The 23,176-nt window shown below is 37.1% G+C and overlaps 1 long non-coding RNA gene across 1 annotated transcript in view; it reads right to left on the bottom strand.

Moving 5' to 3' along the window:
- Window positions 1-1,173: 1,173 nt before the first annotated feature.
- LOC138414021 (uncharacterized) overlaps window positions 1,174-23,176 on the bottom strand; it is a 297,137-nt gene continuing 275,134 nt past the window's right edge. The window contains exon 5 of the long non-coding RNA XR_011246388.1: window positions 1,174-1,276. This is a non-coding gene — a long non-coding RNA (uncharacterized lncRNA). The remainder of the gene's footprint in view (window positions 1,277-23,176) is intronic.

Here is a 23,176-nt window from a genome sequence, read left to right as displayed (position 1 = left end):
TAGATTCAGATAACATATTCATGGTTTGCATTAACAAGAAAATAAGCAGACAGTTGAACAGATTCAGAAACTGTGCATGTTTAAAGCAATGAGCATTTTAAGTGTGAAGAGAAAAATAATGTAGTTTTAGTAAATAGTCTTTCTACTTTAAAGTCTCAACCATGGCCATGGGATTTCTGTTCTCATTAAATCTTAGTTTTTTCTTAGTCCTAAAAAGACTTTTCAGTAGAGGGCGGAAGAAATCCAGTTTTGAAGAACTCATGTTACTGTAATCGCCATGGTCAGACTCTACAGGTGAGAGAATGTAGTCCCTCCTACAAAGTTCGTCCTGTTAACCAGAGGAAGGACAGAACCTTGGGGCTGAAAGAGTTCAGATTCACTACCCACAACTGATACTAAATTTCCCACATTTGTAGTAGGTGATTATTCAAAAGATACTTCTATGCATTTGCAACAACAAACTTTTAAAAGTTTGATGCTATTCCGTAGGACTTTTCCTGGAAATTTTCTTTAACTAAAAAGTACTTTAAACTTCACACTAGAATTCTTAGAAGGGTGATTTATAGAACCCACACTGGGGTTTTCCATTAGAACTGTAACTAAAGATAAATAAATAAGAACTGCCATCTCCAACCAATGGTTAGGAATGAAGGTGCTGGATTTGTTATCCTGGGTTTGATTTCCAGCTGTGTAATCTTGCACACATTACTTTCTCTAATCTTGCTAAACCTCAGATTCTTCACAGGTAAAATGAGGATAAAAGTAGTGCCCATCACAAAAGGGTCTTTGTGAAGATTAAATGTAATAAGGTGTTTATCAGTACAATGCCCTGCACATAGTTCCCACTCTATAAATTCATGATTCAACAAATAAATATGTGCTACTCTTTGGTCATTTTCAATAGTTTTACTCTCTATTATTTTCCTTAATAGACTTTAAGGGGTAATGATGTTACTGTCATTTTCAAAGAACCAGATTAGTATTTATTTATCTTCTCTAGAATTTTTAAAATTTTTGCCTTCTTTTTTATAAATAACATCTTTTATTTCTATGTGTCTCTTCTTGCTTTTTCTTTTAAGTTTTATTTATTTTTAGCTGTGTTGGGTCTTCGTTGCTGCATGCAGGCTTTCTCTCGTTGCAGTGAGCGGGAGATATTCTTCGCTGCAGTGCACAGGCTTCTCATTGCAGTGGCTTCTCTTGTTGTGGAGTACGGGCTCTAGGCTCACGGGCTTCAGTAGTTGCAGCATGTGGGCTCCGTAGTTGTGGCACGTGGGCTCTAGGGTGCATGAGTTTCAGTAGTTGTGGTGCGTGGGCTCAGTAGTTGTGGCTCAAGCGCTCTAGAGCATGGGCTCAATAGTTGTGGCGCACAGGCTTAGTTGCTCTGCGGCATATGGGCTCTACCTGGAGCAGGGATCGAACCCGTGTCCCCTGCACTGGCAGGCGGATTCTCAACCACTGTGCCACAAGGGAAGTCCCTCTTCTTGCTTTATTTTTCTTTTTCCTAACTTCTTAATTCTTTTATTTTTTGCTTTCTCTCCTAAGGTAAGCATTAGGACTGTGATTACAACTTGTACTATAGCCTGTAGGTTTGTATGTGATGTGTCTCATTAAATTGCTTTCTAAAGAATTTGCAATATTCACTGTCTTCTCTTGGATTTGAGAATAATCTGGGAGTGAATTTCTTAGTTTCCATGTAGTTGAGATTCTTTTTGATCACCTTTTAATTTTTGGATTACTCTATTTGACAATATCTTTTAATTTAGAATCATCTTTACAAAAAAAGAGATTTCTGTCCTAACAGTTAGTTAAAAATTCATTATCACCTAAAGGAATTTGTTTTATTTAATAATTTTGATAGCCCTTTAAGAATTCCCAAGAAAAATTTCACAGTTTCTGTAGCCTCAATACTGAGAAGCATGCAACAATGAGTAAAAGCAAAAGAAAGTCCATATTTAAATATCTGGGCATTCAATGTATTTTGCTTTATTATAAATTTTAAATATCTAGTAGGAATCAAGATGGAGAGAATTTAAAGTATTCCCACTTGCTTACACACTTTACTCTTCTCAGTTTTAATAAAAAGCCTTTATAATAGAAGCCAGTCCAGGGAATTTTCTGGAAGTAAAATTAATAAGAAGTCAAGCATCAAAGCACAGTGTTAAACATAAAATGAGGCCAACAGACTGGGTGCAAGGAGTATGCAGATGATGAAAGTCAAGCCTATGTTTAAAAAAATAGTAAGTGTCCCATCTGAGCCATATGTTATGATCCACAAAGATAAGGAAACCCTATCACTGTTGTATCTCCACCTCAAGGAGAAAAGAAACCCCAGGAACAAGTGGTTTAAGTTCCAAGACATAGCCAACAACTCTAAATGCAGAGACTTCCACATTAGTTCTAGAAGTTTATAATCTAATCCTCAGTCCCAGGAAAACAAACCATTTTACCCTGTATCTAGAGTTCTCTCCAGTTTTATGCAGGGTTATAAAAAGAAAAGACTATTTTCAGAGCTTTAGGCAAGTGGTTCTCGCTGACCCTTAGTTTCCTCATCTGCTGAATAGCTACCAGGTGGCAAGAGCCCTGATTATATAATCTGTATGTTTATTTTTAGATCTAGCATTTTAAAATTCTACAGGCAGGTTAACATGTGTCTATTCTAAGCATTAAAAATGTATGAAGAAATTCCAATCACAAATAGCAGGGCTATAATAGAACTTACCAAAATAGTTTTGATCAAATATACAACACCCTTAAGTATTACTTGATAAGCCTAGTTTTGCACTAATCCTGTCATTGATAAATGAAGTGTTCAGGTATGAAGATTAGTCATGTCAAGTTATTTCATGATGCAGAAATTTTATTTACCCAAAAGAATAAGAAGAAAGTAAATTTTGAGTTCTTTAAATGGGCTGAGAAATAAGTGCTAAGCATTTTACGTGTGCCAAATAACTGGAAATCATGAAAATAAAAATTGTGGACTATCAGTCTAGAGCAGATGTTGCTGGTTCCCTGCCCACATCCCTCTGATCTTGTTACTTCAGTTTGCTCCTGTACAAATACCAACGGCCAGAATCTGCATCTCTTTGCCCAGGAGCCTTTGAAGACTTGGAAGGCTGCCACACCTTGCACCCAGCAGACCTGTGGTGGAGGGAACTAACACCTCTACCCCAGGGAGCAGTCTAAACCAAGGGCTGAATGGAGTTGCTTGGTAAATGCCCAGCTTGCTCACCCCACAGGCAAGGTGTGTGTTTTACACCATTTTTTCAGAACTTCCCAGAGGTGTTAAGATCTAGTTACCAATAGCAGTGGCTGCATTGATAGTTCTTCGCACACTGGCTACCCCACCTTCCTTGTGTCTCTTCCCCACTCCCCTACTCATGTTTCCTACACCTGCCAAGCTAACTACTTGCACTCAAGTCCTTCTATTGTCTCAAGATCTGCTCCTGGGGGGCCCCAAACTAAGACTGACTACTAGAAACAGATTGATCTCATTGTGCAAGTCAGTTACGATTTTGTCAGTAACTTCAAGTCAGTTACGATTTTGTCCTTCACCACCCCACTGAAATATACAGTCATGCTCTCTGCCCCAAATTAGGAACAAACTGGGCAGGAGTCTTGTATATGCAATCAAGAAAGCAATACCCACTTCCAAAAGGAAAACAAATACAGAGGTGAAACTTGATACCCACCCTGGGAGCAAAGAACATGACAGAAACCTTTCGCTCAAATGAAGACGTTATAGGATGGGGAAACGGAAGGAAGAGGATTAGCCCTTTGAATACCATTTTCCCTACTCTCAGGAGACTTTTGATGATAAAGATTTAGGCAAGCATATTTTAGCAGGGTAGACATGAGTTAAGGGTTCATTCTGCTGAACACTAGTTCTGAGTCTGAAAGCAAAATTGTGGCAGGGACACATCACGGATATAACCTGTACCTAACACAATAGTTGGAACATAGTAGGAGTTCACTATGTATCTGTAAATGTATAGTGAGAACCAAGATGAATCAGGCTAGCCTTAAAGACTAAGAAAGAGGAAGTTAATCCACTATAACTAGCTCAAGACTAGTTAGAAGGAAAACTAAAACGTCATCCCGTTTCAGCTCATCAAGTTAGGAAGGAAGCCCGCATGATCAAAAACTCCACATGTACTGTCTTATAGGAGCTTGGAGATAATGATAGAAAGGGGGGTGGACATTCTCCAAAAGGAAGAAAGGGAAACGTCCATGATCCCAATTATGTTTTCATTATAAAGTCCAAACCAAAGGCAAACTTAAAATGTTATATTCAGAATGACTAAAGAATTAATTACTGTTGTAATATCTTAGTTCTCCTGTGTTAAAGTCAAAATTATATCTTCCCAAATGTCTATTTTCATATCTCTGAATCACACATGAACATACTGTAGGTTACAGGCATGCTACTTTTACCTGACCATTGTGGAGCCCTTCATATTAATAGACCTGATCTTAGGTAAAAATATTCTGATGGAGACAAAAGAAATTTAACATTTGACTGATCCTAGCCTTCTTACATCACCTCCAGTTATAAAGAATTTGCTCATTCTCTTTCTCTTCCTTCTTCTCTGCTCTCTTGAAAACCCAGTCCCCAGGATATTATCATCCTGACTTTGGAGAACAGGTATAGTGATATCTGATTGGAGGAATGAGGATGCTTCCAAGAACAATGGACACATGGTTTGGGGCTTGGTAAGACAGGAAATAAAGTGAGAGAATGAAACATTCAGGGATACTATGGTATATTAAGAAATGAGAGAGGAAGTGGGATTTTATAAAGCGTTGTTGAATTACAGAGATGTGATTCAAATATAAACCACTAAAATACTTGTCTGGAAGTATGAGTTTAAAGTATAGTCTGGTATAGTATAGTAGAGTATAGTTTAGTATAGTATAGTATTGTCTGAAGTACTATAGCTTAAGCTGCCTCTAGGCTAAGCTGCCTCTAGGCTAAGCTGCCTCTAGGCTAAGCTGCCTCTCCTACCCTCTTTCTATCCTGAAACTATATACAATAATGTTGCTGGGTCCCCAGAGCACTAGCAGGGCAACTTTGAAGTAATTTATTAGAAAAGCAAATCACCAAAGAGGCATTAAACTATCATCTTTCCATCAACCACAATACCCTTCTGTCTTTAAAAGACAGATGTTCAAAGAGTGAAAATGTGCCTATTTTGTCTGGGAAAAAGTGGGAATTTTATTTCAACTTTCTGTGTATCATTAGGTTGCTGGAAATCATGGAAACCTAAATTACATATACAACCACTTCATGCACTGAGATCTCTTATAAGAAGAAAGCAGCAATATAATCAGTCAGCTCAAATCATCCTCAACATTAACAAGGTGTCGGTAGAGTCATTTTAAGAACTGACTTTCTGCTCCTATTAGTAGACTGATTATACTCTAGCTTTTGTTCCGGAAGCATATCACCAAACTAGTCTCTCAAAATGTGTATTAAAAATGATACATTTTCCTTGCCAGTGTTTATATTCAAGTCAAAGTTTCTTTAGAAAAGAAGAGGAATACAAAAAAATTTGAAGCCATGGCAGTTTGCATCTCTCCAGCGAAAGCAATCATCAAGGCAAATATTTATTGTTTGAGTTGTTGAACATAGATGTGTGGACAGAAGTTTAATGTCCATGCAATCTGTTTCCAGTGCATTAGCTATCACATTACGAATGACAAACAAGATTCTTTCTTGTTTAAAATGTGTCCCACATGCTCAGAATCAATCTTGATCAACAGACTGTGGTATAATTTGGCAGTTCAGAGATGAGAAGTTTATGGACACATTTCAGTTAAAAAATAAATTCAAAGAAGACAACTTGTGTGCATGATGTATCTAAAAATGCTTCCGAAAGACATTTAGGAATCTAAGTCAACTCTGAACAGAGAGTCTTGGTCTATTTTGTCAAACAATATAACGTAGAAGAATTACTCATGGAGAAGCTACAGACAACCTTCCACTTTTTATACAACAAATTCCTGAAGTATATTCAAAAGCTGAATGTGAAAAAATAAAACGATCTATGTGGAACCTTAGCTCCACTAATTACTAGTTAAAATAATTTAAATTATCTAATGTCTCTAATTCATATTTATACATTCAACACATATTTACTGTGTTCCTGTTACGTGTCAGACACTGCTCTAGGGTTTGAAAACACAGAAGTTCACAAAAGAGGCTACAACCTCTGCCTTCACACTTTGAAATGAAAGAGGCAAAACTGGAGGAGTATTACATAGGTGTTTGATAGATATTTTAGAGTGGGACAGGTAAGATGTCACCAAGAAGATGACCTTGATGATAACCTGAAGAAAGTGAGGGAACAAGTGTGGATATCCATGGAAAGAAACAGCATTTCATGAGTGGCAAGTGCAAAGGCCCTGAGGCAAGACTATGCCTGACAAGAAAAGGTAGCAAAAGAGAGCAAAAGCAGAGAGATGAAGGGTAGAGTGTCAGAAGAGGAAGTCAAGAAGTAAAGGGGGCCAGAGCTGGGGAACAGACCTGTTAGTTCAGAGCAAGGACCCTAAAGAGAATAAAAAGCTATTAGAGGATTTTGAGAAAAGAAATTACATCATCTGCCTTACATTTGACAGGAATAATAACAATTCTTCCTCATAAGTTTACTGTAAAAATTAACATAGGTACTTCCCTGGTGGCGCAGTGGTTAAGAATCTGCCTGCCAATGCAGGGGACATGGGTTCAAGCCCTGTCCCAGAGCCCACATGCTGTGGAGCAACTAAGCCCGTGTGCCACAACTACTGAGCCTGCACTCTAGAGCCCGCGAGCCACAACTACTGAGCCTGCATGCCACAACTACTGAAGCCTGTGCCCTTAGAGCTCGTGCTCCGCAACAAGAGAAGCCATGGCAATGAGCAGCCCACACACCACAACGAAGAGTAGGCTCTGCTAGCCACAACTACAGAAAGCCCGTGCGCACCAATGAAGACCCAACGCAGCAAAAAAAAAAAAAGTCTCCCTTTTAAAAATAAAAATTAAAAAAAATAGCCCTCTTCTTGAAAAATTTTTTTTAAAAATTAACTAAGATAATTGACATAAAATGCTTCCCACAGTACATAGCAAAAGGTAAACATAAAATGTTAGCTGCTATAATTATTTTTGTTATTCAGACAGGGATTAGGAACACATAATAAAAAATGAAAGTCATTGCATGAGTTAGGCTTCTTATTTTTTATTTTGTCTTTATCCTTAAAAAACTGAGAATAACAATCCAAGGAGGGAAAGAAGAATAATGAAGAGATGCTTTGGTTCAAAGATCAAGTGAAGATAATTTCTGATACATTTAAGTGCCTTTTTTAAAAAATGGAAGAAAAAACTTAAAGTACAAAACAGAAGGATAGTAAATTTTCAGGGTAAATCTCTCAACGCTCTAAGCACAGAAATAATTGGAAATCTATTTGAAGCAATTTGAATTGATGTTTCTTCCAACTTAGGGCCAGGAAGAAGCATCAAAACTGCTTGGATGACTTTTGGCAAAGAGCTATACACAGCAAATAGAAAGGATTTATTGTAAATAGATTCCAAGAAAGCTACTAATAGGCCTCCCTGCTGGCTGAGCAAGATTACTGAAACAAAATAAAGCAAAGCAAAAGGTATTATTGCCTACTTAAGCAGTGTGGCATAAAAATTATTACAGTAGCTGGACTGGAGAAAAAATAAACAGATCATGCTTAAAACGCATGAGAGGCAAAGTACATTTTGTTTCTCCCAGTATATCATGACAGGTGTACAATAGGCATAAATGATATAAATATTGGAGAAGGATTTATGACTTGAACTCCCGGAGAAGCTTCAAAGTGCAGAATCTCATTTCACACACAGCCAAGGCACAGTATATTGTTATCTTTCATTTTTATATCATTTTGTGTATTTCATTCCTTTAAAAAGCATTTATTGATTACCTATTATGTGCAAGGAGCTGTGGAAAATAGAAAATTGCATAACACATGGTCCTTGTCACCCAAGAAACCCACGTTATAGCAAACGGACACAAGGCATAGTGTCTATTTCACTGAACATAAGACACCATCAATTGGAGTTAAATCAAAATAATAATTTTATAGGAAAAAAGAAAATCAATAAATATACATAGAGTTTTTAAGATAAACCTAATATCAAAAACATTAAAATTTGAAAGAAATACATACCTTAACATATAAAATCAAGTACATAAATATCTATACTAAGAGGAAGCATAAGTGTCAAAGATGGTTTCTGAAATAACAGGATGTTATAGGCGCACAAAGGAAAAAGTATTACCACTGGGTCAGAGAGGTTAGCAAAATCCAGATGATGTTAACATTTCAGCTGGGCTTTAAAAAAAGAAATAGAAAGTCTATAATGAAAATGACGGGTAAAAAAATAAAATAAAATAAATAAAATGCATTCCAGGCAAGTAGAAATGGTGGGTAAGAAATGTATTCCAGGCAGATGAAATAGCACGTACAGAGTAAAAATTACTTTGCACAGAGGAGCAGCCATACATTCAGACTGACTGAAGGAGGTTCATAATGGACCCAGTTGTAAGGGGCTTTAAATGCTAAACAAATGATTGTAAACACTGCCCTGTCCGAAACTAGGAAGCTTCAAAAGTAGATAACACATATTGTTTAGGAAGAATAACACAACAAAAATCCACAGTGAACTGGAGGGAGGCTAGACTGCAGAGTAGAAGAGCCGTAGGGAATCTTCCATAATACTCCAGGCAAGATATGCCAAACCAGACGAGGGAGGTGAAAAGGTGAGTTGAAGAGAGATGGATGTGTCTCTCTCCCTTTAGCGTACTTTTACTCACATGCTCGTAATTAATCCGTACTAATGTGACATCAAAAGAATTATTCAAAAGATTTTAAAGAGGAAGAAGCCAAAAGAGAAAATTTATGACTTTTTTTTTTACTATATATCATGTTGAGATAAACTGAGTCATATTAAAAATTTTAAGTCTATTTGAGCAAAAATCAATTGGAACCAGGCAGTGCCAAACCTTCAGTGTTTCAGAGGGCTCTGCCGAGAAAAACGGGGGGAGAGGTGTCTAGAGAAAGTGCAGAAGCCGAGAAAGGAAAGCATAACTTGGCTATAGCTTAAAGTCTAGTTGGCTGTTTGTGATTGGTTGTCCTTAGTGTATTGATTTTGGAACCCTAAAGCATTTGCAGGCTTAGATTTTGGTTTGCTCACGTAGGCCACAGCATTAGCGCCTCCGCAGTCTAAGGGCCTCGTTGTTTAATTAATTTAACACTAGATAGATTCGACCACCCCAGAGGGCAGATCTGCTGTTCTATTCTCAGCACTTCACCTAACTTTCATAGGTTTCTGATCAGAAATTACAGAATGAATGCTTTAGGATGAGTTGGATGTTTCAACTTGAAAGATTAAAAAAGCACTGTGAGCATACAGGGTGCAGTGCTTTGCTAAACAAAGATGGCTATACTGACTCAGCTGTTCAACCTCACGCAGTTGTTGACAATTTTCGTGGCAGTAACAGGCATTATCTCTGTGCCCAGCCTGCGCCATGTAATCAGAAAACTAAGACAGGTGGCTCAGTGACATGGGATGAGAGGTGAATCAGAATTTTGGCTACTTCGTTAGCAAAATCGTGTTTAGGGTGATTTGGAGTTCCACATTCCTATTTCAAATGATAAAATATTTCTGAAGGAGATTAGGCATGCACACATCATCAAAAGAAATTTCATTTAATGATGTTGGACAAATTACCAATCAAAATAGACTAACTTCCCCAAGCATCACTTGCATGAAGAACACTGGTTCTCAATTTGTAAATCATTTCTTAGATACTTGGTAGAGTTAAAAAATAAGGGTCTTATTTTGTGGAGTCTCTGACAACTCTATCAGAGTCACCTTGGGTGACCCATAATTCAGATTATAAATCAGGCAGAATGGAGTCAGGTTTGGAAATCTGTAGCAACCAGATTTGGAAAACACTGCTCCAGGGGACACTGTGACCAATAGATAGCTCACATTGAATCCATGAGTAGAAACTAGTTTTTCTCTCCATGCCATGATAACTTACATCTTCAAATTCATTCCAAGCACATTCTTTTGCAAGCAACCAATTTCTATCTTTTTTGATAATTATATTAATATTGATACTAAGCACATATGAAAACCATGCATTCTTTTCTATCTGGCATCTTTCAAGATAATCCACGTCATGGTGTGTATAAGTAGTGCATTCTGTTTTATTGCCAAGTATAATAAGAAGGTTGGGAAGGAGAAGCAAACCTGACCACAAGTGGGATTTTTCAATCATGAAAACTATTCTTAATTAGTAAATACTTACACATATGTACACATATATACATACACTTTCATATATATGCATCCTATGAAGGTCATCTATGGTTTCAAGATTATTCTATTTGTAGTTATACAGTTTATATTGGTCTGGGGCAACCTCTGTTTATATAATGTCCCCCAAAAGGTGTTTTGTCCAACAAAGAGAGGAACACAAAAGTCTCATTTTTGCCAAGTTCTTTGTAGGATGGACCTGTATAAATTCTAAAACAGTCATCAGGGAATGCACTGAAAAAACAAATTCTAAAGCAAGTCTCCACAAACTTTTTCCATAAAAAGCCAGATAGTTAATAGTTTAGGCTTTGTGAGCCATATGGTGTCTGTCACAACTACTGAACTCTGCCAATGTAGCATGAAAGCAGCCACAGACCACAGGTAAAGGAACAAGCACATCTATATTCCAATACAATTTTATTAATGAAAACAGGTAACTACCAACACCTATTAGAATGGCCAAAATCCAACACACTGGCAACACCAACTTCTGGCAAGGATGTGAAGCAATAAGAACTCTCATTCATTGTTGGTGGGAATGCAAAATGGTAGCCACTTTGGAAGACAGTTTAGTGGTTTCTTACAAAAGTAAACATAGTCTTGCCACACGTTCCAGCAATGATGCTCCTTGGAATTTACTCAGAAGAGTTGAAAATTTATGTGTTTTGTTGATTAGAATACTCACAGGGGATTTTTAGGGCAGTGGAACTAACTCTTCCCTATGATAGGTAATGGTGGATACACGACATTATGCATTTGGCAAAACTCACAGAATGTACAATGCGAAGAGTGAACCCTAATGTAAACTTTGGACTTTAGTTAATACAAATGTATCAATATCGGTTACTCAATTTTAACAAATGTACCACACTAATGCAAGATGTTAATAATAGGGGAAACTGTGGGTGGGGTGAGAGCACACTTTCTGCTGGGAACTCTCTACTTTCTGTTCAATTTTTCTGTGAACCTAAAATTGCTGTAATAAAACAAAACAAAACAAAAACAGGCAATGAGCCAGATTTGACCTGTGGGCTATAGTTTGCTGCCCTCTGTTCTAGAGAATGAAGACATCATCAGAGAATACTTGGAGTTCATAAAGTTGTCTTTGTGAATGTCACTGACTTCAAAGAAATTCATTCAATATTGCTCTCAGAATTTTGTTTAGAAAAGCATGATAACACTCCTGCCAATTACATTCATATTTTCATATTTTTATTTCCATAGCAAAAAGTTATCCATTATAATCATGAAACTGAACCCACGCACTTTTCTTACAAGCCAACAGTTAAGCAGATCCTTCTTGCTCTCCAGCACTGGAGGGACCTCCCACAACCCACAGAGCCCCTGTGTGGGGAACCTAGCACATCTTAATGTAACACAAGCAGTGCTCCAAATACAGGTGTCTTCAGGCTATGGCTTCATCTAGGCTTCTCAGAAAGATTAGATACTTTATTGCCCTCTTAAATAGTCTCATATTTTATACTTTAGAAAGTTTTATCTTCTAGAGTTTCCACCTGTCATGTTGCCATCAGTAGCATGGGAAACAATCCTAGCATTTTTTTAAAGAGTGCTATAAACTTAGTCTTATCTCCATGTCCACTTTACAGTAGCAATGTGTATTCCATTTTTAAGATACTAATCAAATTTTAGTTAAAATAGTAACATGTATTCTCAGTAACAATACTATAAATGATCTGTTCTGCACTTACTGTAACAGTAAAAACATATATTCAATGGTGTTATTATTATTTTAAATATTTAATTGTTTTTGTTTATGTTTCAAAATGCAGCAATAAAATTTACTTCAACTGCAATCACCCATGCAACTACAACTTTTCTTATAATTTGCCATAAATAATAAATAATGCAGTGCCTATAAATGCACAACAATCTTTCTTGGGAAAAGTTGGCTTTTGACTGCTGTAATTTTTGTGAGATTTGTCAAGTCAAGATAGAATTTTAACTAACTTGGGGTCCACCTGCTGCTAAGTGATCTAGGAACATGTAGAAGACTTGTTTTCTTTAGGACAAGCTATAACTGCTCTGGGAATCGTAAAATGTATATTTCTGCCCCTGTTTTGTTATTTTCAACAGAGTATACTCATTAACAATGGGAAAGTAGCTGAACTTCAACCATTTAGTATAAGGATTAGGTTGATCAGCTTCTGAGGGTAGGATGGCTGAGTTGGAATGAAAGACTTGACTTCTCAGTATCTGCACACATAAGCTATTTGCCACTCATAAAAGACTAACAACTTTCTGGGCTTCCCTGGTGGTGCATGGTTATAATCTGCCTGCCAATGCAGGGTACACGGGTTCGAGCCCTGGTCTGGGAAGATCCCACATGCCGCGGAGCCACTAAGCCCGTGCGCCACAACTACTGAGCCTGCATGCTACAGCTACTGAAGCCCGCACGCCTAGAGCCCGTGCTGCACAACAAGAGAAGCCACCACAATGAGAAGCCAGCACACCACAATGAAGAGTAGCTCCCGTTCACCGCAACTAGAGAAAGCCCGCACACAGCAACGAAGACCCAACGCAGAACCCAAAGTTAATTAATTAATTAATTTTTTTAAAAAAGACTAACAACTTTCTTTCCTGACCGTGTCTGTAACTAGGTCAACAGCCATTTTGAAAAGAGACAGATATGTATATTGTGGAGAAGGTAGAATAGAAAAGAGAGAATCCAGAAAAATCTCTTTTAAATAGAAGCAGCAGCAACTGAGTTATGAATTGAGTTATTTGTCAAGTGATCTTGTCTTGAGAAAGTATAAATAACCTTTAGAGAAGTGATAGAGACATCTCCTGCCAGCTATTGACCACATACCATGCTAGAACAGAAGTCAATACGTAAACAAAACAAGGTTAAATACATTAGCAAGGACCCAGTGCCATATAACTGCAGTGTGCCCCAATCCTTCTCACTCTCTTTTTTGTCTCCAATTTTTATGTGTAGGAGGAAGGCAGGAGGGAATTAAAGCTTGCAAGGAGAATTTTGCCTTGTTATTTTGCTAATTTAATGTTCAGCATCTGGTCCATCTGCTGCTGTGCACGGGCTATGGTGATCTGACACTGATCGTGGAATGCTGATTGAAAAACAATGAAGAGTCGACGTCAGATTGAAATTCTTTGCAGGTGAACTAACAACATTAAAGCTTATTAAGACCAGTCAATAACTAACCAAATTTTTGCTTTTGAGTTATTTTAACAGATGGCTGCTTTATCTTCTTTCATAAGCTCACAAACAGTGCTCATTTGCATTTTCTTTACATCTTAGAAAACAGTTGCTGTGGTTCTTCACTTTTATTCCCTTATGCATTTAAGTTGAATTTTTTATGTTGAAATTTTGCTCTGGGCTTTTCCACTTTATAGTGGCAAGGTTAGAATAAGTTAGTAATAATTAAGTGTGGGTCAGAGGCATATGTAATTTTCGACGTATGCCTTGGAAACTCAAGCTGCCTTAGGAAAACACCCCACCCATTTCTTCAGCTGCAAAATGAGAGATTCTGTGTTTGCCAGTCAGCATCTGCCTATATAAGACAATTTTTCAAAGTGAGAGAAAGTTTAAGGCAATAAGGTGACTTTTTCTAATAGTGACGGTGACTTTTTGTAACTACAAACAGATATTTAAGCAATTATGACAAAGTCACATCTCTGAGTGCTTACAGGGCAAAGTTTTCCAATGGCTCAAAGCAATATACACATCATCCTAAATCTAGGACTATTTGGCGAGTATCATAGGGGCACATTACAGCAATATGGAATTTATCCCAATTAGTTGAAACTTTTTCTCCTCTTGTCTAGCCTAATTTAGTTCTAGAAATACTTGAAAGAATTTTTTTATCTCATGGATAGAGCTTTCCTTTAATCAAGGATAATAAGCGCTAGTTGAGAGAAATAGGAGTCTTGATCTGTTGGGAAGTAACATAAAGGCTTATACTGTGGAGATGTGGTCAATTAATTGCAATATTCATAAAAGTTCTCAAAACAATAAAAAGAAAATTGGTAGCAGGTCTGAAAATATCATAATTACCATCCCAAGACACAAGCAAACCAGTTTACACATAAGCTAGTTTGATAATTCTGCAGCCAATTAGTAACAATACAACCAAAGTTACCTGAAGTACTCAGAGAACAGAGATTGTTCTTGTTACACTCTTCAAACAAAACAAAACCAAGCCTAGTATGGTAGATTGGTTATATTAATGGTCCCAAATAATGCCTCCCTACACTGTGGCCCTTAACTGTGTGGTCCTCTCCCACTCTGTCTCCCGCTGTGGCCAACTAACTTATTTTAGCCAATGGGATACTAGCCCACATGTTGCAAGCAGAGACTTGAGGACATGTACGTTTCTGCTGTTCTCTGGTGTGACTGAGGGGCTGGCTTACTCTTGGACCCTTACCACTACCAGATGAACATTCCTAGGCTAGTCTGATGAAAAGATAAGAGAAACATATGGACTAAACCCAAACTGTCCAAGCTAAAGTCATCCTAGTTAAGACAGCCCTCTGCTTACCTGCCAGCTGACCAGAGATGCATGAGCCAGCCCACCTCAGATCAACCCAGCCTCTATCAATAAAACCAGCAGCCAACCCACAGACTTATGAGAAATAATAAATGTGTGTTTTAAACATCTTTGTTTTGAGGTGAGTTATTACACAGTATTATTATGGCAATAGATTATTGATACACCTTGTTACAGTCTGAAAATCTTTCTGAAAACTTATAAATCCACCTTTTTGCCTGAATCTGTTGATTTGCTAAACACAGTAATTTTCTCCATTTGTCTCTTTCCCTCAATAAATTGAAATTAAATGCTTCATTACGTACTGAAATGTCTCTCTGTTATTACCATTACTTGCATTTCCAGTGCAGTATACCAGTTATCTAAAATTACTATTCAACTTCCAGGTCAAATTTTTGCAGTTTTCCAATATGCCTTCTACCTAAAAGAAGTCTTAAAACTTGAAGGGACACTTCTAAAAGAGATTAGGCTTAATCAGAGGAAAAAATATCCTAAAGGTCTTTGAGGAAATAAATCAAAAAAACAAAAAACAAAAAACTTGGAGTATATGCAATTCCTTGCTGCTACATTTTTTTTTCTTTTTGAGTTTTAAATAAAGGTCAGCTTAATAACAACTAGAACCAATCTATTTCTTGTCGTTATCATAAAGTTCAGGTCATTTTAAAGGGACCCTCCACTCCTTGACAAGTTTTCCGTACCTTTCCTAAGGACAGTACTGTATCAACATTAGTATGATATGCTTATCATATGTCTTTGCACTGAGGGATTGGAAATCATCGATTTTTCTTTACAGAAAGGAAATCTGGGCCATTGAAGAGGTGAGGTCATTTGCTTTTTGCTCAGCCTCTCAGAATCTTGGTTTTTTCTTTTATCACAAATCAAATGAAGTTGCTGGGCACAGAAAGTTTTGAGCAATTTGATTGTCTTCAAATAACTATTTTTCCTCCATATTTCTGTGGGAATAGAGAATACAGAATCAGAAAACAGAAATGATTTGTTTTTATCGTAAATCCATCAACCCACATAAAGGCATAGGTGTGGAAATTTAATGTGAGAAAGTTATAGGTTTTAAAGTTCTAAAATAAAGGTAAGATACTTTATTTCTAGTGGGTTTATAGCATGTGATGAGAGCGTAGGAAATAAACAAAGAGATGTAAGATTGCCAAGCTAATGGCCACTTATTGATAATGATAAAACACGTTACTGAGAATGATAAAAACTGCTATATCTTCTTACTCTAAGTCAGACTCTCTGCTAAGTGTTTTCCAAACATTTAATTTAATGCTACAACAACCATATGATTCAATGGCAAATACAAGTAGTTGGCATATCCAAGAGCCATTTCTCTCTCCCTTCTCTCATACTACCTTCTACTACTATGGCTAGAAAAGTGAAATATTCAGTTTTCCAGTTTTCCTTGTAGTAAGAGATGGCCATGAGATAATGTTCTATCCAAGTATATATAAGCAGAAGTTGTTTTAGGAGATTTCTGGGAAAACTTTTGTTTTCTTAATCAAAAGAGACAGTCATGAATGACATGACTTTTCTCCCTTTCTTCCTGCCTTGAAGGCAGATTTAATGCCTACAGCTGTGGCAGCCATCTTGTCACCACATGGAAAAGGCCTAGAGGATTACAGAGATGCCAACCCTGTTAATACTGAACCACTAAACCAATTCCAAGAGCCTCTATCTCCAGATTTCTCATCATGAAAGAGAAGATAAACCTCTACTTATTCAAGTCACTGTTAGGCAGGAGTTTCACTACTTCAACTTGTAAACATTCCTAATAGGAATTTCAGATCCCATGTTTGTTTCTTTGTTTGTTTTTGTTTTATGTTTTTCTTTTTGTCAATTTGTAGATTAGTTTCTTTAATTCACCTCCAGTAATGCTAAAGTCCAAAATAAATCCACATATTCCATTAAAAATTTATATAATATCTAAATGTGAAACATATCAGGTAGGTTTTAATTTTGCCTTGTTTAACATTCAACAAATTGAAATTGGGCTGTGCATAGATATCCTAGTAACTTCAAGCATTAAAGCAATCTCTTAATTTTGAATACCCATTCATTCTAAAATATACACAAAATATGCAAAGAGGTGTTCATACTTAGCTAGAAACAAATAGAAGCTATGATGTCATAATTGAAAAATAACCTTAAGTAAACTCCTATACTATTTAATATCCTATGTTAAAAGTATAGATTTAAAAATGTAAACAGTTAAAAAAAAATAAATATCCACGCAAAATACCCAATGCAGAAGATACACTTTATATTCATTCATCTGTTTTTCACACATATACCTAAGTCCTTATGTCTGGGAAGGTGCTTTGTATTTCTGTTTGTTATCAAATCCCATGTTCTTAAGCAAGCTCAGTACTACCTCTCTCTGTACTCAATATTGAAGTAAACATTCTATCAGCAATCTCTCCAAAACTTCCCAACACCAATCTTTTCCTAGATTCCAAGTGCATGTAAGGTGCTGGTTATAAACTGAAATCAATTGATTGCTGATTTTAGTATAATGATCACCAAGAAAAGCAGAATTAGCAGATGGAATAAGCAAAAGGTTTACTTTTTATTTGGCCATAAGGTGGATATAAAATAACAGAGACCAAAACAGACATTAAAGTATAAAATGAATGACTTTCAGAGAGTGTATTTCCTGGGAGCAGGCCTTGCATTCATCCCTTTATCTCTGAGGATGCAGTAATCCTCAAACCACTCCTAATTTAGAGAACTTTGGAACTATTAGAATGACTCAGTGAGGATTCTGAATTCTGAGGACAATGAAGTATAACTGCACTCTCAGACTTTGGTATCATAGAAAGAGTTCGGGCTTTAAAGCCAGATGAACATTTACTAGTAAATCACACCTGGGATGATTTACTTAGCATCTTTGAGCATTAGTATCTTTGAGCATAACTCACAGAGAAGTTGCAGACTAAATATACCATTTTTTAAAGTGTTGGTACAGACTATGGAATATATTAAATGTTCAATAAATGATGGCTATTTTTATTAGCTTATTTTGATATATTATCTTATTTTTAAGTATCTTTAGACAAAGCTAGAAAAAAATCACAGTATGTTCAGCCAGTTTCACACTTACTCAAAATGAATTTCTGGCCTCAAAATTAAATCTTCTTTTATAACCTATAATCTTTAAGTATGAGGCAAGAAAACTGTGGTGAGAGCAACCATTGACCATGACGAGATCCCTGACTGAGCTGAGTAAACACTGGGTAAACTCCAAGTTCAATGAGGATTGAGCAAAAATGAAATAAAACCACAGCAAGTACTGTTTGCTCCATCTGCCTAAAATGTGGAGAAAGTGCAGTTGGGGTGTCCTGTTAGCCTTCTCTTTATTTGTTTAGTAAATGTGAGAGTGGTCAAGAAGCCCATGGTACATTTGGCAGCGTGGGTCACAAAATGTTAGCTATAAATAAAAAACAAGATCCGATACCCTCTTTTTATCCATTCTTACCTCAAGACTGTTCATTTGACAAGTATTTCAGCTCCTTCTGTTTGTTAGGCACTGAGGATACAAAGATTAATGAGATACAGTTCCTGTCCCTGTGAGATCTCCCATTGTGGTTAGAATGAGAAACCTTTAAAATCTGACTGCTGGAGCAACCATGATGAGCAGCAAGGTGAGTGCAGAATGAGAACGTGGAAAATAAAAGCTCTGCAGCTCAAGTTATTAAGCAAAGTTATAATGTGAAAGGTCTCCCCCTCCCCTGCCTCCCTGATCAAGCTTCTCTATGTGAGTGCCAAACCTGGGAGACTGGAGTGAGGCAGAGAAGATGACCCAGGCTTGGATTGAACTAAGATTATGAAACCAGCCTGAGGAAAAACAAAGAACTATGGATAATGTGTCCCATCTAGCCTGACTCAGAAACTCCAAATGTCCACTCTGCCCAGCAGTCCAGGTGGGCAGCCGGTGAACCCAGCTTGCGTCCCCATGAGGTGACCTTCTCCCAAGGAGAAATAGTGGCAATTGTGTCCTGGTGACAAATCAGAAGCCTCCCTGGTTACCAAACCCAACCAGGTACACTTTGTCTATGGTCACTGGGTTCCCTACAACAGCTGAGTGAACAGAGGTGGCGGACAGAGTAGTAGTGAGACTGACATGCAAACAAGTAATTATAATACAATGTAATGTGGAAGTTCAGATTGGTGAGCAATGAACTCACTTCAGTCCTGGGATCAGATGCTCACAGAAAGCTCAGAAGACTTGTCACCTGGTGATACTTGGAGGAGGATATAGAAATTTCGTGAAGCTGGTGTGTGGAAGCAGGGAGTCAAGGAGAGAGCATGCATGCCAACGGAAAAGCAGGAGGTAAGAAAATAATTGAAGTGCTCTGCGAAAGAAAAACAATTTGACATAACTGGAGTGCAAGTGCTCCGTGTGCGGGAGAGGTGAGGGCAGTGGGTGGTAGGGGTAGGAGTGAGGAGAGCAATGAGACAGAAAGTTAAACCCAGATTGGGTATGGCGTTTTATGCATAAGTAAAGGGTCAGACAAACTATGTGCCCAAGCAGCTCAAATTTGCTCCCCAAAAGGGCATTTTTAAATTTCCTATAGATTACATAATCATCTTTACAAAAAATTCCATATTTTTGTTCTTTCTTGAAAACTCAGATGTGGTGGTAATCTCAGAGGTGAGGTGATCACGTGGCCCTCTTAGAGCCACGTGGGATCCAGTGGGCCACGGACCCTGCCCAGTGCATCTCACTTGTTTTGTTTCCCGCCAGAGCCTGGAAGCCATGTGAGCTTTTCACTCCTGCATTCAGTGATGGAAAGATAACAGAAGTATTTTATAGGAATACTGATAAGATCGCATTCATTATCTGCTCAACACTGTGAGCAAAAAAAGAAGGGATATCACAGAAACTCTACTAATGCCAGCATTTTAATAGTTTAAAACTCTTTCACTGTTGCCTATGCAATTTTCAATAGTATGTAAAATGGACCTCTGAAATACAACTATCTTACTACCAAATCCTTCTTTTTCTCTCCTTTTGTAAAATAATTTTCAAATCATGGAGCCCATCCCCAGAAAGCCACAGAAGATAAATTATTTCACTGTGCTGAGTGCCTTAAACAATTCAAATCAAAACAAACTCTGAACTTAATATCACTCACTGATGATGTTCTAATGCACATTAAATATCTAGCATTGCTCTACTTGGTTATATAAAAGTTTATCCTAATTTGTAGTGTTTGCAAAGCCCTTCAGCATATGTGTTGGTGTGGTCTGTGGCCTCAGTATGTTTCACCCCCAAGTCAGAGGAAAGTTGAGTTTAACAGTATCAGCATACTTCATTGCAGTGTGCTGAATTTAAAACAAATTAATATTTTATCCTCAGGTAACTCTTAAAATCTACAAAGTCTTACTGAAAGAGATTTATTAAAAGAACTAGGAGTTTGGCTGGTTTCGTTTAGCTTTTTATTTATTTACTAATCAGAGCAATTTTGACATTCTCCAAGATGCATGGCTAAGATGCATAAAATGTAAAGCTTCTCAAGAAACTGAAGTTACAAAATCCTCTAAAGTAAAATATTGACCAATGAAGAATATGAAGATGTATCTCATGCCATCATCATCAAATGTTCAAATCATCAAAAGTTCATCATCAAATGAACTCGAGGTGGGAAAAAAATGATTGACAAAGAGATAGATCTCTATTATTTACTGAACACCTTCTAAAGTCAGGTACTATATTGGGCTTTTTACATATTATACATTTAAATCTTACAGCAAGTCTATGAGAAGTTTAAGTCCCCACCTTATAGGTGCAGAAGCTAAGGCTCAGAGAGGTTAAGTTACATGTGTAACATGTCACAGCTGCAAGAGGCACTCAGTTTTGAACCCAAGATTCCAAAGCTATGCTTTTCTCTTATATACATAGACATGTATATACATATATGTATGTATATAACTATAATTGACTTACAGTATTATATTAGTTTCAGGTATACAACATAGTGATTCAATATTTTTATACATTATGAAAGGCTCACCATGGTGAGTCTAGTTACCATCTGTCACCGTACAAAGTTATTACAATATTATTGACTCCATGCTGTACATTACATTCTCAGGATTTATTTTTTAAGCGAAAGTTTGTAATTCTTAATCCCCTTCCCCTATTTAGCCCATCCTTTCCACCTCCCTCCTCTCTGGCAAGCACTAGTTTGCTTCCTGTATCTATGAATCTGTTTCTGTTATGTTATATTTGTTCATTTGTTTTATTTTTTTAGAGTCCACAAATAAGTAAAATCATATGGTTTTTGTCTTTCTCTGTCTGACTTATTTCATTTAGCATAATACCCTCTAGGCCCATCCATGTTGTCATAAATGGCAAGATTTCTTTTTTTTATGTCTGAGTAATATTCCATTATATATACATGCCACATTTCTTTATCCATTCATCTACAGACAGACACTCAGGTTGCTTCCATACCTTTACGATTGTAAATAATGCTGCAACGAACCTTGGGGTGCATATATCTTCTCAAATTAGTGCTTTCATTGTTTTCAGATAAATACCCAGTAGTGGAATTGCTAGATCATATGGTAGTTCTAGTTTTAATTTTCTGAGGAACCTCCATACTCTTTTCCACAGTGGCTGCACCAATTTATATTCCAACCAATGGTGTACAAGTGTTCCCTTTTATCTACATCCTCAACAACACTTCTTACTTGTCTTTCAGACAACACCCCTTCTGACAGGTGTGAGGCGATATCTCATTGTAGTTTGGATTTTCATTTCCCTGATGATTAGTGATATTAATCTATGACAAAGGAGGCAAGAATATACAAAAGGGAAAAGACAGCCTCTTCAATAAATGGTGTTGGGAAAACTGGACAGCTACATGCAAAAGAATGAAACTAGACCACTTTCTTATACCACGTATAAAAATAAACTCAAAATAAATTAAAGACTTAAATGTAAGACCTTAAACTATAAAATTCCTGTAAAGAAACATAGGGAGTACTCTCTTTGACATCAGTATTAACAATTTTTCTTTCTTTTGGATCTGTTTCAAAAGGCGAAGGGAACAAAAGCAAAAATAAACAAACGGGACTATATCAAACTAAAAAGCTCTTGCACAGTGAAGGAAACCATCAACAAAATGAAAAGGCAACCTACTGGATGGAGAAAGATATTTGTAAATCATATGTCCCATAAGGGGTTAATATCCAAAATATATCTTAAAAATTCATACAACTCAATATCAAAAAAACAATCTGATTTTAAAATGGGCAAAGGACCCAAATAGACATTTTTCCAAAGAAGACATACAGATGGCCAGAGCTATGCTTTGAAAGGAAACTCAACACTTAAAATGATCAGGAGTTATACTGAGTATTACCCAATCCTGCTGAAGAACCACTGCCAATCTCAGCTCTATGGAGGATCTGAAGCTAGATGCACGTATTAGGGAAGGGAGGTTTACAGGTGCCTCATATTTGTTCCTCTGTTAAGGGGTACTCCTGCAAAGGTTACACAAACACACACACACACACACACACACACACACACACACACACACGCCAGCATTATTATTATCATCAAACTGACAGCAGTCCTATATATCTAGAAAGTTATGAGAGGATGGGCCATTCCTCCCTGCAAAATAGTTAGGCCATCTTAAAGGAGATCAAATATTGGGTACCTGGACAGACACCGTCCCTGTAAGCGCATAGATAAATGTGCACTATCCTGCTAAAAAGACAGCAATAAACACACTCACAAGCTATCTATCATGGCTAACACTCTGAACTGAACTGGGCACCAGAGGCCGCTGAAAAGAAATCCTTAAACCAAAGACCCCCTTTTACTTGTTTCTTTAATATTTCACTAGGTTTGAGGAAAAGCTGGCCAAACAACTCCACCAAAGTAGCAATAGTTCCATCCAGATATTTTTGTATGCAAAGGAGCCAAAAAACTCAAGGGTAAGAATAATGACGCTGCCAAACAAGATGGATGTAATGGCAGCATGAAGCAACAGGATAAGTGACTGAATTGCAGAATGAGGGCTACGCTGCTGAGGCCGGTAAACCAAAGGTGGCTTGTTGGGACTAAGCTCTAAACATTAAGATCAGGTCACATCAGAAAAACTCCAAGAGAGGCTTTGAAAGAGCAGATCCCTTTCTGATGGCTTCATTTCATTTATGAATTCACACTACTTCATTTCATTTACGAATTCACACTACTTTCAAATTTTGCTATCCGCCTAGTATGAAAAAACAGAAAGAGCAGGAAATAATATCCTCAGTTAAAAAAAAAGAC

The sequence above is a fragment of the Delphinus delphis genome, chromosome 3 (assembly GCF_949987515.2).
Source record: "Delphinus delphis chromosome 3, mDelDel1.2, whole genome shotgun sequence".
Lineage (NCBI taxonomy): Eukaryota > Metazoa > Chordata > Mammalia > Artiodactyla > Delphinidae > Delphinus > Delphinus delphis.
Note: the sequence above shows the minus strand (reverse complement) of the source record. Positions and strands in the feature narration are given on the sequence as shown.